Source organism: Mirounga leonina, unplaced genomic scaffold, assembly GCF_011800145.1.
Source record: "Mirounga leonina isolate KUSES-001 unplaced genomic scaffold, KU_Mleo_1.0 Mir_174, whole genome shotgun sequence".
In the NCBI taxonomy this organism is placed as follows: Eukaryota; Metazoa; Chordata; class Mammalia; order Carnivora; family Phocidae; genus Mirounga; species Mirounga leonina.
The window spans coordinates 11,270,289-11,286,985 of NW_023270451.1; the positions used below are offsets into that span (position 1 = coordinate 11,270,289).

A 16,697-nucleotide genomic window follows, 5' to 3' on the forward strand; every position below is an offset into this window, starting at 1 on the left:
ACTACCTTAACTACAAAGTACTTCCATATGCTATCAGTTAAATTCCCAACAGCTTTGAAAGCCAGATATTTTAATTTACCATTTACAAAGAAGAGAAATCAGACTTTAAATCATTTATCCAAATGAGAAAAATTGGTAGGTAATGGAGTCAAGATTCAAGCCGGAATCTGATTCCAAATATCAAGTTCTGTTACTATGCCACCCTATTTTCTCATTGGAGAGATCAGTGATGTACTTCATTATTTTTTTTCCCCCATTAGGCTCTCATTTAATGGCTTCTTGAATATCAGATTAGACTCATTCTAGGGTGACACAAATCTACCGTACACATTGTTTCTCTCAAACCATTTCCAAAAGCCAGTTCTACTTTCAAAAAGACCCTCCTAAACATGCAGGAAATTCCAGACTGCTCTGCTTCCCACAGTTGCTCTTCTTTCAAAGTGGGAAGTTTATGGATTATGGGAAAAGTGCCAAGATCACTACTGGGGAGAGATGAAAGCAGGTATTCTAAGAAAGTGAAACCAAGTTAGCACAACAGTATGATTGCTAGATTAGCATTTTAACTCCAGAAAAGCTCGAAGAACTCTAGAGATTGAGGACAGAGACCAAGGGAGGCAGTTAGGGGATGAAAAGGGGTGTAGGCTTTGATGAACGGGGTTCATTTCTTGAACTCCTCCAACAAACTGAGTTACACCTTGCTCAATCCTGCTGTTGGATCAGAGTCTAGGTTTTATCTGCAAAATACCTACAGCATCTGGTACAGGGGGGACGGGTCTACAATGCTATAAAATGTAAAAAGTACACAATTCCGTGTCAAGAGCATGGATGGTATCCTAAATTATTATGTCCAATTATATGGGAGACATTTCAACTGAAGCCAATTAATTGAATCTCTGCACCCATTTATAATTCTGTCATCTAAAAAATATTCTGGATTATGATGTTTTAAAAGGTGTTTTAGGGGCACCTGGCTGGCTCAGTCAGTGGAGCATGCGATCTCTGGGTTATGAGTTCAAGCCCCATGTTGGGCACAGAGTTCACTTAAAAATTAAAAAAAAAAGTCTTAAAAAATATATTTTAATGCTACCAGCACAGTGATGTAAATAAAGCCAAACTGTATGCTTTGACTTGAGACATGCCTGTGTTGGACAAATTAATCCATGTAGTAACTATTTATAGAACATCTATTTGTGCTGAGTGCTGGGGAACAAAGTTAAGTATCTCCTTGGTCCTCATAGAGTTTATATTTTATTTACACTTCCACTTAATGGTCTACATAAAACGTGGATGCACTTTTTAGAAAATCTGGCCATTGATAAGTCAAAATTTACTTTTAACTTTGATATAAACTTGCCTTGACAACTCTCACTCCCACAAGTAAAACAAGGCAAGAGATATGTTTGGCAGAGCAACTATTTATGTCCTGTCTTCTGTGTTGCCAGGGTGATGGAAGCAATACTGAAAACACTGGAGGTGGTTGTTTTATTGGCAAGGATCCTGACTTTCACTTCCAAATGGAAGGACTGTAAAAAGCAAAATGTAGGCTGGGGTGTAGGCAGTGGACTGGCCATGGCTACACATCGACTAGATGAATGGATTATTGGTGATTAACCAAATCGGATGCTGTTGCTGGAAGTGTAATACTCATAGGCAATATTTTTGTAATAATATTTTAAAATAAGAGATTTTAGTGACCATCTCAAATATTTGGGTTTTTTTTTTTTTGAAAAGCTAAAACCCTATCTTTGTATGCTTTCAAATGTTAGTTATGTTTTTTGCCCACATTTCTCTACCTCTCCTTTCTTTCAGTGGGAAACAACTCCAAAGGTATACTGAGCTTTTGATCTCTCTTCTAACTAAGAATTGAAATGTTGCCACAGTCCAAGTTCAGCTTCTAAGGAATTTTTTTAACATACTGATTATGTACTTTAAAGGGAATAAATTTATATACCAATGCTGAAAAGAGAAAGTCATCTGTTAGGTCAGCTGGATTTTCTGTCTTACTTGAAAGCACCATATTTATGCAGATACACGGACTGGGGGTAAGCAACTGGTAACTTTTTCCTCCCTCACCAACTTCATTAAATTAATCTCTTAACTTCAAGCCAACCAGTACCTTGACATTGAATTAAAAACAAAACAAAAAAACATTTCCTTGTGAGGTGTTGTGGGTTGACCCTAGCAAACTTCATGTCTTCCTCCCCACAGTGTGCTGAGACATAATATGGTGTGGGGAGACAGAGGGAGATGGAGATAAACCAAGACTACATTTCTTAGATTTCTGCTAGTTTTTTTTTTTAAGGTTTCAAATGTACTTTATTTCTTCAATTATGCTATCATGAGTAGTAAGAGTTGCTTAGATGACAAGTTGGTTTTGAAACAATTCTGTGTTACGACAACTATAATGGTTACTGATGTTTTCACTCCTTTGTGGTGACTCCACCAACGGAGGACAGGTTCCATTCTATTCCAATCTGTGTGATTCCAAATATCCACACAACAACACAGAAAGTAGTTCTGCTGGCTGGCGCAGCATTACCATATTTGTCGAGAAAATCCAGTGAGTATTTTATGTGGTTCTGTCTTGCCATAATTTGCTCAATGCTTCTATTCTTGAGATCCTTAGTATATTTCTGGCCAAGGGAAACATCATGAAGGTGTGATAGGATTGCATGTGAGTGCAGCTGCTGGTGTATTTCATTGCAAGAAGCCCTGGTAGGAACTCAAATGTTCTTCTCAGAAACTTCTAGATTCAGCTTGTATTATCAGTTTATTATAAAGGATATGTTTCAAGAAAAGCCAAATGGAAGAGACACACAGTATAAGGTATTGGGGTGGGGGAGCTTCCATGCCCTCTTTGGGTTCACCCCATCCTCCTGGTACATCAATGTGTTCACCAACTTGGAAGCTCCACTGCTGGGTTTCTTGCTACTTACATGGTTTTGTCAATTATATGCAATGATGTGATATTTGAAAAGCAGGAAAAATATGGAGACATTTTATATGTTTGACCTGTTTTGTTTCTGTTGATAATCTGTCACACTGATGGGAATTCTTTTCTGCACCAGTTTTGAAACTTTTCTGCAGAGTTTTACTGTCTATTTTCTAGCTTCTTGGGTTTTGAGAAACATTTTACAGCCAGCTCTGGAGGCCCAATATGGAGCTCACTTCTCCAACTCTTCCAGCAATGTTAAAATTACCTAATCCTCTCTTAAGTTACTTTCTGCTCAAAATACTGAAACTAGTTTTGGTTTTCTATACTAAACTGTCTGATATACATCCCATGTCCTTCTCAGCTTAAAAACCTCAATACCTAACCACTCTTTATGGGAAATTATCCAAATAATTAGCATCGCGTTGAAGGGGAGGTATTACAACAAATTCCTCACAATGATAGATGTGTCTCTTATTTTTCCATGCAATCTGCTCTCTTCTTTCCCAAATTCACTTATTCACAGTCCAGTATATTTAGCACACACACATTTTCTTAGATTTCAGTCCCCTTCAATTTGTTTATTGCCATCTACCGTTCTTCAAATTCTCATTCTAATCCTACACTTACATGATAAACCTCCTACGCTCATTTAACCAGAATTAATCTTTTTCTTTCATAGCTAAACTAATCTAGCACTGTGCTTCTTTTGGAGCATGGGAACCTTTCCAACACCTGAACATTGATTATTCTATCATCCAATTTGCACCATTTATTTACCCAAAGTTTACCAAATACTTAACTATAAGCAAGTCACTGAGCTAGACACTGGAAGTATGAAAATACAGTCTTTGTCTTAATGAAACTTATGTCTTATTAGGCTAGATAATCATTAAGCAAATAGACCCCAAATGAATATGGGAAGTGTCAACTCTGGTAAGTTCTATAAAGAAAAGCATTGTGCACCTATTCAAGAGATCTTATGTGGTTTGAAAGTTAGAGAAAGCTGGAGTATCACTGGAGGCGATACGTACGTGATGCTCAGACGCTGAATGGAGTAGGGAAGAATACCGACAACGTGGCACATGTCAGCAAGGCTTTTGCTAAACTAGCACTCAATTAGGAAATGGAGTCCCTGCCCCTTCTAGGGAGCCTCCCTCTCACTTTGTTTTGTGGAAGAACAACTCTTTCCTGTATGGAATTACTCTCGGCAAAGAACACACCCCACTTTCCACAGGGCTCACCACACCCATGCCCTCAACTGCATCTCTTCTGCTTCTCAGTGTTCTCAGTGTTTTACACATACTCACAAACACACGCACACGTGGGGTGATGGCTGTATGAACTACGGACAAAATAATGCATTTATTGCCTACTTACCAGGGGCCGGGTACTTCTATATTTATTTCCATCTATGTTGATCTTGGCCCTTAATCTTCACAAATACCCATGTGAAGTAGATATTTAAAAAGGAGGACCCGGAAGCACAGAAAATATTGAGTACTTACCAAATGCTAGATATAAGCACCACTGAGCATTTACTCTGTGCTAAGCACAACTGTTCAAGAACGACTTTCAGAGTTACTACTATTCCCGTTTTCCCGAGGGACTGAGAGGCAGGGAGACCAACTTGCTCCTGGTTCCCCAGCCATGTGGCTAGTCTGGATCCGAAGCAGGCTGAGTCAAGGCAGCACTGCGCTGCTCGCTACTCAGCAGCCTTCTGAGGCTAGTTCTGATCCCTTAGTAAATCCTGCAGAGAGGATTCTGACATCCATTTGGGGGTTCTCTCTTTAGAAAGTGGAACCTTATACTTCCTTGTTCTCAGCTTTGGGACCTAGTCACCAATTATGGGACAAGCAGAAAATTCTCATTCGTCATCCTGTCATACATGCAAAATGCCTTCCATCTTTCGACACACTTCTTCTGTCTCTTCTAGGGTATATATGCTGAGAAATGCACACAATATTAATAGTAATTAAAATACATTTAGGGCTTACATTACTTCAAATAAATGTCATGTAACCCTAGCCTATATGCCTTGTGAATAATGCATTATTTGGGATGATCCACAGGATCACTTACTTCTGCTAGTCTGAGTCGGTGAGAACTAAACTAGAGTAAAAATATGTAATTAATATATATTCGCCAAGAATGAACAAGAAAATAGCACCAAGATCATTTTCCTAGCGGGGAGACCAGCATAATGAACAAATTAGAGGTGTGACATGTAGAGAAATGGTCTGGCTACACTCAGATTCTTTGTCATCACATGAAAAATGTAGAAGCAGGGTTTTCAACAGGTCCCAGCTTGAACTCTAAGGCTTCCTCTGGAAGAATATTGGGGTGTCAGTAAATACCTCAAAATTCCATGCAAAATTTCTATTTGTGTACGTGTATTTTTTCTAGAGGAAGAGTCCAAAGCTTTTACTAAGTTTCCAGAATGGTTCCCCCAAAAGGTTAAGAAACACTGATGCAGGGACACCTGGCTGGCTCAGTAGGTAGAGCGTGTGACTCTTGAACTCGAGGTTGTGAGTTCAAGCCCAGTTTTGGGTATAGAGATTACTTAGAAATAAAATCTTAAAAAAAAAAAAAAATAGAAAAAGGGAAAAAACACTGATGCAGTGGTAAAATTATCAATGCTAAGTAGATCTAAGAGAATATGTTCTATTTCTAATTATTAAAGAAGCACTCACCATTCCCTATTAAATAAAAAAAACCCAACAACATGGTTTTAAAGACAGACTAAATAAACCACTAAAATAAGCATTCATTAATATACCTCTGCCCTGGATGAAGTAAAAATGGGCCTCAGGCAGATCAATCCATTGGAACTCATTTCCTGGCAGCAAACTTTTCCCTGTATCAGCAGCCCATTTTACCCATATTCTTATATCTTTTTTATTCGAGGTCATTACAAGCGAGATAAAGTTCAGATATCTAATATGTTTTCAAGCTTAAATGTTGTGATAAATAAAAGTCATAAAAACTAATTTCCCTTTCCACCCTCTAACTTCCAGAAGACACAATTATTTGGGTTTCACTGGTCACAGCAGAGATATTACAGTAGAATAATCTGACGGATAACCATCTTCACTGCGCAAAATTGCTATTTATGCCCTAGGTAGTTAGAAGGTCACCTGATAATCATACTGTGGGTTTAAGAGATTATTTTGTTATCTACTAATTTGTATAAATATAGAAAAGTAAATGTGTGTGATTTGGAATCAAAAGCAAAAAAAGGTAAATGTAATATGTATGTGTCTATATAATGTATATATAAATACCTGAGATAGATAATTTTTCAACAATTTTATACAAAGTTAATTTCTGGTTTGGCAGAGGGTACACTTATTTCAAGAACTATTTTACTTAATAAAATTTCAGATGAATAGACCAATTTGGACAATACACTGGATCATATATACTTGCACTTGTCTTACCTTGGAATAATCTCCCAGCATTTGTTTGTATTATATGACACTAAAAATGTCTTCCAAGCAAAACCCAGCCTCATAGATACAAAGAACAGATTGGCTGTCGCCAGAAAGGTGGGATTCAGGGCAAGATGGGTGTAGGAGATTAAGAAGTACCAACTTCCAGTTATGAAATAGGTTACGGGGATGTAACGTACAGCATAGGGAATATAGTCAATGATAATGTATTATTTTGTAAGGTGACAGATGCTTAGCAGATTTATTGTGGCAACCATTCTGCATTGCATACTTATGTCGAATTACTGTGTTGTATACTTAAAATACTGTAAACCAATTACACCTCAATAATAAAAATCTCTTCAAATTGTATAATTACTGCACCTTATAGTACAACTTCCTCCAAAAATCCTAATATTAGAAGATTTTCCAAAAGACTGAGAGACTACCTAGAACGAACAGATCTGCAAGAAAAACTGACTTTAAAAACAAAATAAAACAAGCATCACACCAAAGGGGACTGGGAAGGAGAAATGTGGAAAAGTAGGGTGTGTCCTTGGTGGGAGAGTCTGCTGGCTGTCCTCTCACTCTGTTCTTTCATGTTCTTGATGTATGACCGGGCTTGCATTTGTCCTGGTCTCTTGTAGTTGGGTGTCATCCTGTGATTGATTTATCTCAACTGCAATGACTGAAAGTACTATGGGTCCACTTTCAGGCCTAAGTTTTCAGATTACCACACTTTTTTCCTACTTCTACTTAAAGTGATCCTGAATGAAGATGACATAAATGCCCTACGGATATTGCTTTTAACCCAAAACCCCAGGGTTACCACTGGACAGAATTCAGTCTGTGAAACTTGGATGGTGAAAATTTTATCTTCATTTTTATTAATTTAGGGTTTTCTTCTGTTGAAACTGTAGACAATAAACCATAGAATTAATAGTACCTGGGTTTTGGCAAATACGAAAATCACAGATATTCTCAAATCGTATTGCAGCCATTGCAAATATCTTAAAACACTGTGTGTGTTCCCAATTGCCTCAAAATTATGGTATTTATAGCTCTAATGTAGGCTTTTAAAGTCTTAAGGAAGCATACATTTATATATTTTGATCATGGTATTTCAATGTTGTTTCCTTTTTAACCTGAAGCATTTTATTCATTCAGTCAACTTTACACATAAACATTATCCATAAACTTCACCAGATTACTACAGAGGTCCACAGCACATGAAACACTTATGACCCTTGCCTGCCCTGAAGGATGGGAGAAGCAAAAACTTGGAAAGAACTGGATTCCTGAATGACTACAGAGAAAGAACTTCCCAATGGCCTAAAAGATACAACTCCTATTTTTCCACGGGAGAAGAAAAATCTTTGTTATTTAAGCCAGTCTGCTTGTGGGTCCTTTTTATGGCAGCATTCCATGCATATATTCACTAATGAATATTAGTGATTCCTGTTCACTAATATATTCTCATATCATCAAGACATATCTTGATCTTGATATATATCTCACTATATGTATTCTCTCTGTATAGTCTCGTATCATCAACTTTTGTTTATTTATTACAGAAAGGAACACTACAACTTTCTGTAAGAACTAACACAATAATGCTCAATGGTGCCAATCAACAGGGAAATGTAAATCAAAACCACAATGAGATACCACTTCACATCTGTCAGAATGGCTAGCAGCAAAAAACCCAAGATATAAGTGTCAATGAGGATGTGGAAAAATGCGAACCCTCACGCACTGTTGGTGGGACTGTAAATTGGTGCAGCCACTGTGGAAAACAATATGGAGATTACTCAAAAAATTAAAAATAGAGATAGCGTACAATCCAGTAATTCCACTAATGAATAGTTACCAAAAGAAAAAAAAAACACTCATTTGAAAAGATGTGTGTTCCCCTATGTTTACTGCATTATTTACAATATCTAGGGTATGGAAGTAATCCATGTGTCCATCAACAGATGAATGGATAAAGAAGATATAACACACACACACACACACAGAGGAATATTACTCAGCTATAAAAAAGAGTAAGATCTTTTCATTTGTGACAACATAGATGGACCTGCAGAGTATTATGCTAAGTGAAATAAATCAGACAGGAAAAGACTAATACCATATGATTTCACTTATATGTGGAATCTAAAAAAAAGCCCATAACAAATGAACAAAAATACAGAAACAGACTCATAAACACCAAGAAAAAACTGGTAGTTGGTAGGGGAGTAGGGGGTAGGGAATGGGCAAAATGGGTCAAGGGAAATGAGAGGTATGGACTTCCAGTTACAGAATGAATGAGTCATGGGGGTGAAAGGCACAGCATCGGGAGTATAGTCAATGGTACTGTAATCATGTGTACAGTGACAGACGGTAGCTACCCTTGTGGTGAGCACAGCATTACATACGGAGTTGTTGAATTACTATGGTTTACACCTGAAACTAATGTCACATTGCATGTCAACTATGCTTCAATTAAAAATTAAAAGAAAAAAATTTTTAAGACTTAAAATAAGAATTTTTATATAGAAATAGAGTACCAGGGCGCCTGGGTGGCTCAGTTGGTTAAGCGACTGCCTTCGGCTCAGGTCATGATCCTGGAGTCCCAGGATCGAGTCCCGCATCGGGCTCCCTGCTCGGCAGGGAGTCTGCTTCTCCCTCTGCCCCTCCCCCCTCTCATGTGCTCTCTCTCTCATTCTCTCTCTCAAATAAATAAATAAAATCTTTAAAAAAAAAAAAGAAATAGAGTACCAATGCTTTAATAAAATGCCTATATAAACATTAAACTATTAGCTGTAGAAGTTAAACAAACTAATAATAACTTGTGAGTATATTATTCTCAGAAATACATGAAACAATGCAGAACACTGATTCTAATGATTGAAAAGTCCAATCAAGGCAAAGGTCAACAAAAGTGTATATCCCTTACGACTTATAAGCAGTCACTATAAACCCTCATCATCTCCATTTCAAGTGCTTATTCTCTGGGCAAACAACCCTTCAAACCCATATATACAATCTGCTAATCCTATAAAAATTTTACTTTTTCCTGTTTCTCTTATGTACTCACTTCCCTGATCAGTTTACAGTCCACAGCCAAACTTTAATCGTCCTCTTGCATATACCCCAAATCTCTTCCAACTCTTGTATTCTCTACCTCTACCCAAGTGTCAGTTTTTTTTGTTTTGTTTTGTTTTGTTTTGTTTTGTTTTTTAAGCATCAGTTTAAGTAGAAGAAAAACATGTTGCCATACTCATCACTCTCATTTAAACTTCATGACTACTAACTTCAAGTGGGCTCTTGGAGCAATCTGAGCAAAACTATTATCACACATTCCGAATCTATTTGTTTTTCTCCTCTCAGTATCTGTGATTCTTGGTCATGGAGTTTTGAAGAGACACTGTCTTTTCCCAGCTCCCTCTACCCATCTATTCCTACATGTACCATCATCAGCATCCTATTCTCAACCTTCACTCTTGTAATCCTGCATGGTCTGTGTTCCTTTAGAAAGCCACCTTCTCCACTTGTACATCAGATTCCATTTCCTCTTCCCACTCAGGGACATGGTTCATGCAATCAGCCTTTGTACTTGATCATTCTCATGGCCATAGGTAACACTCTGTGATTTCTCTCATTGCTAAAAAAAATCTCGACCCCACATTCCTCTGTAGCAGCTGTCTTATTTCTTTTTTGTTTTTATAGAACTCTTGGTGGTTGTTGATCTTTTCTGTTTTCAATTCCTTTCTATTTTTCCCCTTAGATCCATTCAAAATAGCTTTTGCCCAAAACCCCCTTCCATCAAGAGACTTATCAAGGTCACTGGTGACTTACTTCTGTACTGGTAAATCCAATAATCAGTTCTCGGTCCACATCTCAATCTGCCTATGAGCAGCATCTGCCACAGTTGGTGACTCTTTTCTTGTTTGAAACATTTCCGGTATTTCCAGGACAAAACTCACTCCTGGTCCTTCCCCAATCCCCATCACCAACAACACTCTCTTACTCTTTTGCCATTTTTTTCTTTTCTCCAGACATAATATTGGAAAACTCCAGGGCTCAGGCATTGTCCCCTTATATTTTTTATATGCTCACACTCCCTTAATGACCCCGAGTACCATATATTTAACTGACATTTATATCTTTAGCCCACACTTGTCTCTGAACCCCAGGCTTATACATAAATCTCAAACTGAATAAAATGAACTCATGATCTTTCTCTCTAAACATGCTCCACCTGCAGTTTTCCCCATGTGAGAGCAGAGGAATGGCAACTCTATTTTTCAGTTTTTCAGAACAAAAGCATTGGAGTTACCCTTGATTCTTTTTCTCTAATATTTCCATATGAATTCTGTAAGTCTTGTCTGTCTTGGCTTCAAAATACAAAACCCTCACCATCTTCCTGCTAAAACATGGTCGAAGGCACCATCATCACTTACCTGGATTATTCTGAGTCTTCGGACTAGTCGCCCTGCTTGTCTGCCTTGCCCAACTTCAGTTAATTCTCTTTACTTTCCTCATGAGCCTGTTACAATATATGTCCATAAAATATAATTAGAGTACAATTTGTCAGTTTCATTTATAATAAAATCAAGATCTCTTATCACCATCTGTAAGTCTTATATGATCTACCCCCTCTCTGATTTTTGTTTCTTACAATGCTGCCCCTGATGACCCTTCTCCATCCATCTATGTTGCCCTTGCCATTTCTCATCTTCACTTCAGAACCTGTAACTGTTTCATTTTCCTGGATGCTCTTCCCCCAGGATTCCCATTAACGTTCCTGGTCACCAGCTCAAGGGTCACCTTCTCAGGGAAGCCTTTCTTAATCATTCTATTTAAAATTCACCCTCCCCCTACCTCTGCACGTCTTTGCCCTTCCCACCTTTAGTTTTCGCCATAGCTTTTCTTGCCTTCCAACATACTATACTTATATCATTTTATGGCTTTCTCCTCCCATGACAGTGTCAGCTTCATGAGGGTAGAGATTTCTGTCTGCTATGTTCTCTCAAAGGTACCAACACATAGTAGGCATTCGGCAAGCTTTAACTCCTATCATAATTTTTGTTACAACTGACTTAATTACTTGTTAATACATTCTGGCCTATGCTACGTAGAGAAGAGATAAACCAGTTTTAGTTTATATGACTCAGAAAGTGAATGGGAACATTTGATAGTATTAATAGGACTTATTTTCTAAAGCATCCCTTATTTCTCCAGGGAGTGTTAAATTGGCTCCATTAAAAAACTTTTTTTCAATTTTAGTTCAAAGAGAGTTAAGAATTTAACCTTAGCAAACCAAATATTAAATGAGGTTTCTTATACCTATAAAATGGAATGTGTAAGATGACCATAGGGTACAAATTAGATGGCTAGACATATATTCAGTACCTCTTTAAAATTTTATAAAATATATATATGAAAGAATTTACATAGTGTTCATCATAGTTAAAAAACAGATAAATGTCCTACCTATGATGAATCTTAAGAGAATATTTCAATGTTTGAAGTCCCTATGTGCCCTTCCCCCAGTAACTTCTCTTCCCTGCCTCTAAGCAGCACAAGAAGTTGTGTTCATAATTCTTTGTTATACAGTTTTGCCATATATATATTTACTTCCACAAATATGTTTTCTTTTCCTTGATTTTGAAACCTATTTTAATGTAATAAATACTATAGGCTTTCATCTGTAACTTTATTTGCAGGCCCAATGTCATGCTCCTGAGATGCACCCATGTGAATTTGCTTCACTCTAACTCATTTAAAATCATGATCTTACAAACATTCTTGCTATGACTTGAGGACCATATATTCAAACGTTTTATTAGGCATCATGGTTTTCTTTTCAAAGAAGTTATATATCACTCTCAACTCCTGTGTAACCATTGTTCCACATTCTTGATATTATTAGAAATTGTCAGTTTCTACTTTGCCTAGTGCAAGTGGAGTGATGTTGCGAATTTAACTCACTCTTGATTACTAATAAAGTGGACACTTAGAAGAAATGAAAAAGTTGTCAAATATACTTGCATTTTTTAGTCCTCCATAAGAAATTGTTTTAGTATTAATTTGTTCAAACCACCATTTCATAAAGATATGCCCCTATATTGCCCCTTCAGATAATTTGTCTTTTATATTTATCTCCTTGATCCATTTGAAAGTATCTGAGTATATGTGAAGTTGAGTTCTATCCTAGGACCATTAATCAAATAATCTTTCTTTACTTACATGCTTTCTACATATCTTTGGGTTTATTTATGGACTCTATTCCTTTGTGTACCAGTCACCAATACAATATTATCCTTTTATTTTTAAAGATTTTATTTATTTATTTGACAGAGAGAGAGAGACAGCGAGACAGGGAATACAAGCAGAGGGAGTGGGAGAGGGAGAAGCAGGCTTCCCGCAGAGCAGGGAGCCGGATGCGGGAATGACCTGAGCCAAAGACAGACACTTAATGACTGAGCCACCCAGGTGCCACATAATATTATCTTATTAGTGTAACTTTAAAATGGTCATAGTATCTGATAGAGCTCATCTTTCTAGTGTCTATACCTCTTCCAGTAATGAATTATTATTTTTTTAATGCATGCTGATATCCACAGCAACTCACTTTTATTTATTTATTTATTTTTAAGATTTTATTTATTTATTTGAGACACAGAGAATGAGAGACAGAGAGCATGAGAGGGGGGAGGGCCAGAGGGAGAAGCAGACTCCCCGCCGAGCAGGGAGCCCGATGCGGGACTCGATCCAGGGACTCCAGGATCATGACCTGAGCCGAAGGCAGTCGCTTAACCAACTGAGCCACCCAGGCGCCCCCCAGTAATGAATTATTTTGATCCACTTCATTTTCCACATATATTTCGGAGTAAATTAGTTGATTTTAAAGAAAACTCCATTTTAAAATTGTAACATGTCACAATTCCATCCCCACTATTTTTCCTCATTTAGTTGCCTCTACTTCTCGTTCGTAATCAAATATCACCTTTTAACATCCTGTGCAGTTTATGTATTCATATGCCTATTATTTTACTTCGCTCTCACCTACCCATCTCCTACCCAGATGGACTATAAACTCAAAATTGACCAAGTTATTTTTGGATTTGTTCATTTGTATATCTCAAGCACCTATAATAGTAGATGCTTGGGCAAAGATATGTACTCAGTACATATTTGCTGAGTGAACAAATTTAACTTGAATTTATGACTCAACCAGGAAAGCTGACATTTTTTTTTTTAAGATTTTATTTATTTATTTGTCAGAGAGAGAGAGGCAGAGAAAGAGCACAGGCAGGAGGAGCGGCAAGCAGAGGGAGAAGCCGGCTCCCTGCTGAGCAAGGAGCCTGATGCAGGACTGGGCTCATGGGATCCTGGGATCATGACCCGAGCCAAAGGCAGACGCATAACCGAGTGAGCCACCCAGGTGCCCTGACATCTTTCTAGCATTAAATTTTTTTTTAATCCATGAATATGGAATATGGTGTCTTTCCATCTATCTAGATTGTCCTTAAAAGATTTCAATAAAGTTGCAAGTTTCCTACATGAAGTTTTTACACATCTTTGTTAGATTTATTTTTGTGTAAGTTACACATTTGTCATTGACACTTGCTATGGACTTGATAGTATTGTCTATTTTCTCTATTAAAATGTAAGTGTAATTCTATTTTATACAAATATTTATATTTTTAATATAAAGTTGAACATCTATGTAAAATATTTTCTCACATTAATTGAAGTGTAATTTTCACACTGTAAAATTCACCCCTTTTAAGTGCATAGTTCAGTGAATTGTGATAAATATATATAGTAGCCCCTACCACAATCAAGATATTGAAAATTTCCCATCACAGGCGCCTGGGTGGCTCAGTTGGTTAAGCGACTGTCTTCGGCTCAGGTCATGATCCTGGAGTCCCTGGATCGAGTCCCGCATCGGGCTTTCTGCTCGACAGGGAGTCTGCTTCTCCCTCTGACCCTCCCCTCTCTCATGTGCTCTCTCTCATTCTCTCTCTCTCAAATAAATAAATAAAATCTTAAAAAAAAAAAAAGAAAATTTCCCATCACTCCAATAAGTCCCTTTGAGCCTCATTGCAGTCAATTCCATTCCCCTAAACCCAGCCTCTGGCAAACTCTGATCCACTTTCTGTCATTAATGTTTTGCCTTTTCTAGAATATCATATAAATAGAATCATACAGTATACGGTTTTTTGTATCTGGCTTCTTTCTTCATTGTAATGCATTTGAAATTTGTATTTTTTGCATATTTTAGGAGGTCTTTCTATTTATTTATTTATTATTTTTTAGGAGGTAACTTTCCCTTTAATTGCAGATAGCATCACATTGTAGGGATGTAATGCAATTTGTTAATCCACTCACCTTTTGATGGACATTTGAATTATTTTCTAAATTTTAGCTATTATAGATAAAGCTGCTATGAACATTCATTGAATGGTACTTGTGTAGACAGAAGTCATTCATCACGGGTAAATTTCTAGTGGAACTGATGGAGCATGTAAGAAATTTTCTAATTTTGTAAGATATTCCAAACTTTTCCAAAGTGTGCCATTTTTTTCATTCCCACCATCAGAATAACAGAATTCTGGTTGCACTATATTTTTATCAGCTCTTGGTATTAAGAGTGTTATTTTTATCCATTCGGGAGGGAATGCAGTGTTATTTCATTATAATTTTAATTTACATTTCCCTAATGACTAATGTTGACTCATGTTGACCATCTTCTCATGTTTTAATTCCCTAATTTTTAACTCCTCTCAAGATGTCTTTTTAAATCTTTTGCCAATTTTTAAATCAAGTTTTTGGTTTATTATTGAACTGTGAAGTTTATTTATGTATTTGGGATACACGTCCTATTCTCTCCAACTCTACAGTAGCCTTGAAAATCATCAGCCTCATGACCGTGGGAGCTATGATAAAACAACAGCCTTACAGACACTAAAGGGACAGAATGAGTTTGTGGCTTCTCAAAAAGCCCCATCATCAGAGAATTATCATTATTTAAATGGTCTTGCAATCCCCTGGAAAATACCTGTTTACAGAGTATTGTCATTATTTGACCTGACACAGAGCTTGCTTGTAGGATATAGCTGATAGAGAACTTATATCCAGAATGCATAAAAAATTTACACCTCAACAATAAGGCAACAGATAATCTAATGAAATTTGGATCAAGTATCTGAATAGACATCTGCTTAAAGATGACACACAAATAGCCAGTAAGCATGTGAAAAGATGCTCGGCATTAGTCATTAGGGAAATAGAAATCAAAACCACATTGAGGGGCGCCTGGGTGGCTCAGTCGTTAAGCGTCTGCCCTCAGCTCAGGTCATGATTCCAGGTCCTGGGAACGAGCCCCGCATCGGGCTCCCTGCTTGGCGGGAAGCCTTCCTTTCCCTCTCCCACTCCCCCTGCTTGTATTCCCTCTCTCGCTGTGTCTCTTTCTGTCAAATAAATAAATAATATCTTTAAAAAAAAAAAAACCACAGTGGAAACCTAATAACATATATACTAAGTGTTGACAAGATTGTAGAGAAATGGAATCCTCATCCATCACTGGTAGGAATGAAAAACTGTGCAGCTACTTTGGAAAACAGCTTGATAATTCCTCAGAATGTTATATAAATATGGTGTCACCATACAACCCAGCAATTCCACTCCCAGGTATATAATGTAAGATAAATAAAAACATGTATCCACATCAAAGCTTGAATACCAATGTTCATAGCAGGGGCGCCTGGGTAGCTCAGTCAGTTAAGTGTCTGCCTTCGGCTCAGGTCATGATCCCAGGGTCCTGGGATCATGCCCCCAATCGGTCTCTCTGCTCAGCGGGGACCTGCTCCCTCTCCCTCTGCCTGCTGCTCTGCCTACTTGTGATCTCTCTCTCTCTAATAAATAAATAAAATCTTAAAAAAAAAAAAAACTCACAAATGTTCATAGCAGCATTATATTCCTAATAGCCAAAATGTGGAAACAACTCAAATGTCTGTTAACTAAAGAATGGATAAACAAAATGTGGTATATCCATGCAATAAAATATTATTCATTAATATAAAGAAATGAAATACTGATTCATGTGAACACTGAGTCATCCCTGAAAACATTATGCTAAGCAAAATAGCAATCATAAAATACCACATATTATGGGATCACATGAACATGAAATACTCAGAGTAGAAAAATGTGTACAGGCAAAATACATTAGTGGTTGCCTGGGGCTGTGTTAGAGGGTGAGATGTGGAGTAAGTCCTAACGGGTTCTTTCTGGGGTGATAAAAATGTTCCTAAATTAGGTTGTGTTGATGGTTACAT

At 37.3% G+C, this 16,697-nt stretch overlaps 1 pseudogene; it reads right to left on the reverse strand.

Moving 5' to 3' along the window:
• Positions 1 to 2,408: 2,408 nt before the first annotated feature.
• LOC118021320 lies at positions 2,409 to 2,653 on the reverse strand (annotated as a pseudogene).
• Between the last annotated feature and the right edge of the window lie 14,044 nt (positions 2,654 to 16,697).